Source organism: Benincasa hispida, chromosome 5 (genome assembly GCF_027475165.1).
Source record: "Benincasa hispida cultivar pf3 chromosome 5, pf3_genome.v1.1, whole genome shotgun sequence".
NCBI classification, from domain to species: domain Eukaryota; kingdom Viridiplantae; phylum Streptophyta; class Magnoliopsida; order Cucurbitales; family Cucurbitaceae; genus Benincasa; species Benincasa hispida.
The window spans coordinates 2,989,166-2,995,376 of record NC_143482.1 but is presented as its reverse complement, the minus strand read 5'-3'; positions in this window follow the sequence as shown (position 1 = coordinate 2,995,376).

Here is a 6,211-nt window from a genome sequence, read left to right as displayed (position 1 = left end):
CAAATTTAAGGGTGAACGCATTTGCTCAGTCTATCCCACTCTCGACACCATTTTTTAAGATGGCAAATTCAAGGGTGAACGTATCTGCTCAGACCTTTCCTACCGCCCAAATTTCAGATGTGCAAGTTTCTCATTGCACTCGTAAAAAAAGAAAAAAAAGGAAACAAACTTGTTCAAAAATTTTGAAAAAGAGGCTTAAGCAGAGGCTTGTGCAAATACAAGGTAAGATGGATAAGCATTGAAGAAGGTTCTAGGGTAAAAAGAAGTATGTGATGTAACTGAGATGTGTTAAGTAATTGCATACATATCATCATAGCAACTAAGCTAACAACGAAAAAAGATGATTGAAAGGAATGAATGTCAAAAGGATAAGCGAGTAGTACATAAGGCCAGGAAATACAGGGAAGGAAAAATATATGGATATCCACTGGAATTTAAGAAGTAAAAATGATAGAACGTAAGGTACACTTAAAACAAACACAAATTAATTTACAAGTAAAAAAAAAATAGAGAGATTTAGAGAACAACTTTCAATACACACCCCCCTATTTACACAGGTGGTGGAGGATCATTGTTGGGAGGGGCTAGCAGCGCATCGTGGGGAGGAGCTTATGGTGCAGAGGCTGGCGGTTCATGGAAGAATAGAGGCTGGCGCAAATGAGGAGGAACCACAGGGCTATGTAAGTATGCTGTTAAGAAATTAAAGTACTCGTGGTTGCACTCAACCTATTGGCGTTGATTTTGGCGGATTGTGAATATGTTGCGTTGCACATTTACTCTAGTTTGGTGCAGCGTGGCATTGTTAGAAAGCAGCTCCGTGAGCGACTAACAGAAGAAGGAAAGTTCATGGCTAAGAAGAGCTCGAAGCTCATCAATGGCATCAACTGTGGAGGGGAGCTTGATGATGTGGTGATGCCTCGGATGTCTCACCAGGTTCGGTTTGGGGTTGATGAGAGGGACCAACATGCGAATCATGTTGGCCATCAACATGGGGCAAGCGAGACAGAGATGGATGGAGTTGTGGTGATTGGTAGGGTGAAGTTGCTAAAGATTGATGATCAAAATCAAGCAAGAGGAGGAGGTTGGTGAAGGCTTCAGAAAGAAGTGACAAAAGAGCAAGAGGACTTGAAGGGATATTTGTCAAAGGGATTGGGTAGTCTATGCGCTCATCAATTGGAATGCGCTTTAGGCTTTCGAGAGCAACTACTTTTTTGGAAGATTGGTGCTACCTTTTAGGTCTGGGTGGTTGTGGAGCATTAAGGTCAATGATTGAGCACTTTGGGAGTTCTAGGCAATGCAGCAAATCTTTCAGCATAATTCATAGAATCTTGGTGTTAATCATTCTGTGGAGTTCAGCCATAGGCTCCTTTTCGATTCCATATCCAACCGATAGGTAGAGGCTTGTGACGGTCCAAGGAAAGAAAAGTTGGCCACGAGGCCTGCCAACTGATCCATGTATTTGCCTTGCGATCAAGTGCCCAACATCGATCGGAATGCCGTGAGCAATGCAGCATGCGGCCATGACTCGATCCCGTGAGATAGTCTTGTCATGTGTTGTTGGGATGAGTTGTTTCTTCACCAAATAGACCCATATGCGCGCTTTGAGGAGGAGGCGATTAAAAGCCAGCATGCGAATCCCGGTAAAAAAGATGGTTCATCGAGTTCCTGGTAACGTCAACACTCTTAGTGAATCTTCCAAATGCTCGTCATCAGGTTTCTCTATTGACCGATTACCAGGCACGTCCAGGAAGTATTTTAACTTATATAACTGGTTGATATCTTGGGCGCAGAATGGCACAACATGATCATCAATTACCACCACGTTTGTTAATTCATATAGGTAGCCTTGGTAGAATACTCGCACCACTCTTGGGATTACGATGGACGGACATTGGCAGAACACTTCCCATCAAGCATAACCACAAGATCCATGATGAAATTTTATAGTGGGGTTGATGCAGGGAAGAATCTCATCTCAAGGAGATTACCTACTCCCTTCCACCTTTGCCTTGCCCTTCACTTGTACAGTGGCAAGCCGAGCCCTCTACCGCTTTGCACGTTCTTTTTCCTTTTCATGGTCTAGCTTCTCCTTTTCCCACTCTTCATTTTCTTTTCTTTTTAGCTCAATATTATGCTGGACTTTCGCCCGTTTACGCATCTCCTTCTCTTCCTCCTCTTTCAACTCTTACTCGAATTTCTCAGCGAAAATTGTTATGTGACGTTCATCTTCAAGCTTTTTATTAGCTTCCTCTTTTGCTAGCGCATTTACACGGTGCATCTCTTCATCATGTAAACATGCCAAATCCGCAGATGCAATGATTTGGCGTGCTTGCTCCCTCTTTGCTTCTTTTTCCTTCACACTCACTCCCTTTCTTCTTTGTTCTTTTTAATGCACTCAAATACCTATGCATTCTTTGGGTCCACAGAAAAGCCTTTTTAGCCAATTCCCAGCTCACCCACTTAGGTTGCGTCTATCACTTCAACATCTTTAATTTCTACAATCCACTTCCTTGATCGAAGGACGATCGTAGCAACAGGCTCATCATCATCTTCCTGAGGGCTACTCGGTTGAGCCTCAGATGCAGTAAATGATCATGAGGGATTATAGGATGTTCTTCCATATTTGGCTCAGCATGCTTCATTGCCAAAGGTTCTTCCACCCTTGCGGTAGTTGATTCTCCATCAACAATCGGGCTCTCAGCCTGCTGTTGGCATTCTTCATCATGTCTGATGCGTTTCTCTTACTTTTTGCGCCGTTTCTTCTCAGCCTTCCTTTGCTCTTTTCTCTCTTTTCTTCGCTGGGCTCGCTCCAATTCCTCCAAGTCTTTTTGCTCCATGGTGAGATTTTCCTTGCAACACTACACTTTGATTCTACATCTTCCAACACGGCCCATATGGGTTCTTTATTCGAGTTTGCTGGTGCATTCTCCTTAGGATCCATTGTCGCAAGGACCTCAGCTTGTGGTGCAACTATTACCACATCCTCATGGGGCATAGGCTGATTCACCACACCAACTTCTGGAAATCACCCCCATCGAATTCCATATTACTCAGAATGCTCTTGAACACTTCTTTATCAACCTTTCTCTTTAGCTCACTTTTAGATGGGAGTAGGGATGCGACCACCTCAGGGTTGGTTGTTGGGGCACTTTCCTTGCACGACCCCTCTCGATTGACGGACGGCAAGACGACAACGGACAAAGGTAGGATTCGCTTTCTGGGTTTAACAGGAGGTCGGGGCAGTGGTTTTGGTTGCATGGAAATGCGATGGTTGGCTGCTAGGATGACGACCTCTCGGGTGGAGGAAGAGTTTCCGGCTGGCAAGGACGATGTGGTAGGGGTGTGGGAGGCTTGGTCGGCCATTGATTCCGAAGAGGACTCAAAGGATGAACTGAGGTTTGGACAATCGAAAAACTGAGGACTTAACGTTTGAGAGAGAGTAGAATGCTCAATGTGTAGGTAGAAGTGTGAGAAAACTGGAACGATATGGGTTGAAATAGTTTGAGCAAATGGGAATTTCAAGCCTCTCAATGAAGATTAATCGGCAATCTCGGGAATCCCAAAAGTCTGCCGATCATTAAATGCCTGAAAGACGAAAGGACACTTCGTCTAACGATGCATTTTTGATGTCTTGAAAATATAACCTATAAACTATCATCATCTCTATGCTGACACCTAATGAATTCTCACGTGAGCAAAGGAGGCACAAAACTACGAGCGCATTAAGCGACCATTATTGCGAGAAATAACACAATCCATTTAAAATTAATTTAACATAATCGTAAAGTAAGCAATAGATTCTCAAAATAGCTCTTTCAAATAAAAGATAAAAGACAAGATCATAGATTAATCTAAGAAAGCAGTAAAAGGGTAGAGATGGATGCCCTTGAAAGAATAAAACATAATACCGCAAGGTGCATCCATGTGGGCGATCAAGCTTGCCTAGCTAAATCAACTGTTGCGATCCACTATACCTCCATAGTAAGGCTTTATACATTGACTATTAACTTTAAAAACATTGCTTCCTTCCTCACTAGTTAGTTCGATAGCTCCATGCAGGAATATGTTCTCGATGATGAAGAGCCCGGACCATCGCAATTTTAATTTTCATGGGAACAGACGAAGACCTGCATTAAATAATAACATTTGTTGCCCAACGACCAAGTTTTTCTTACAAATCTTGTCGTCGTGCCATTTTTTCGTCCGTTCCTTGTAGAGATTAGCAAACACATCAAACAACTCCACTTCCAAGATGGAAGTTAGCGGCATTTCATTTTTTCTGCACATTTTACCTGTTCTCTGGCAACGATCACAATTCACCACATGGGCTTGGGCATCCTTGAATAAAGTTGGCCAAAAGTAGCCACATTGAAGGACTTTAGCTGCAATCCTTTTCTCCCCAAGATGCATTGAGTTTCATGTTCAGGAACGCATCGACACAAAATGTGATCTGGCCCCAGCTTATACAAAAAGGGATCATCCCAAGAGTAAAACATGGCTTCATGATGCAATTTATTCTTTTGAAACGGGGAATAGTCCTTCGGTGTTTGGCCGCAAACTAAAAAGTTTACAATATCCGCATACCAAGGTTCTTTTCCACTCACGATCATCAACTTTTCATCGGGGAAACAGTCTTCTATGTCTTTTTATTTCCTTTGTTTCTCCAAGTTTTCTAGTCTTGATAAATGGTCAGCCGCTTGACTCTCGGTTCCTTTTCTATCTCTGATCTCCAAATCAAATTCTTGTAAAAGAAAAACCTACCAAATCAATCTGTGTTTGGCATCTTTTTTAGCCATTAAGTGTTTGATCATAGAATGATCTGTATGTACCACTACGTTCGTTCCAACTAAGTATTGGCAAAACTTGTCTCGTGCAAACACCACTGCAAGCATTTCCTTCGTAGTAGTGGTGTAATTTTCCTATGAGTCATTCAAAGTTTTCCTGGCATAGTAAATAGGATGAAGAAATTTATCCTGTCGTTGGCCCAACACAGTTCCTACTGTGTAATTACTTGCGTCACACATCACTTCGAAAGGTTATGACTAATCTGGCACCACCAAAATGGGCGTAGATAGCATCTTATCCTGTAAAGCGTTGAATGCCTGAGTGAAAGCATCATCGAATTCGTATACCCTGTCAACTTCAAGAAGTGCACTAAGAGGTCTTGCAATTTGGGAAAAACCACGAATTAATCTTCGGTAAAATCCTGCATGTCCCAAAAAGCTTCTTAGTATTTTCACATTTACTGGTGGTGGCAGCTTGGCGATAGCGTCAATTTTTGCCTAGTTGACCTCAATTTCAGCTTTAGACACCTTATGGCCCAACACAATTCTTGTTGCAACCATGAAATGACATTTTTCCCACTTCAAAACAAGGTTGGTCTCCTTACATTTCTTCAACATATTTTCCAGATTCGTTAGGCACACTCTATATGAATTACCAAAGATTGAGAAGTCATCCACGAATACTTCCACAGAATTTTCCAAAAATTCAAAATTGCAATCATGCACCTCTGAAAGGTGTCAGGCATGTTGAAGAGCCCAAATGACATGCATCGGAAGGCAAAGGTGCCAAATGGGCATGTGAAGTGATTTTCTCCTGATCCTCCAATGTAATAGCTATTTGGTTGTAGCCGGAGTAGCCATCTAAAAAACACAAAAACTCATTCCCTGTGAGTCCATCAAACGTTTGATCAATAAAGGGTAGGGGAAAGTGGTCTTTCTTTGTTGCTTGATTTAGCTTATGGTAATCATTCGCATCATCTTGATTTAGCTTGTGGTCTTTCTTACCAGTCATTCGCCTTATCTTTGACATAGATTGGAAAGGCTCATAAGTTAAGTTGCTCCTCGATTACACCATGGGGATGCATGCCACTATACACAATGTGGAAATCATTTAGGTGCTTGGGTGGATCCTTACACGTACGTCTAGAAAAAAAAAGACAACAAGTGATTAACACTAGTTTTTAACTCGAAATTGCTTGTGGTCTCAGAGTAGGTAATGCAAAGAGGTTATTGTGCCAGGTTTGAAGCCGAGAGGTCCCTCAAAGTACACTCTTCAGGCTGCGCCTTCACTTTTTGCTCAATTTTTTCTTTAGAATGTTGTTCTTCTTTAGTCCCTTTTTCACGGATTTGTCTTTCTCTAGCTCTTTGTTCTCCAACTTCCCTCATTTGTCTCATCTCCTCCCTACCAAGCTCTACAAAATACAACA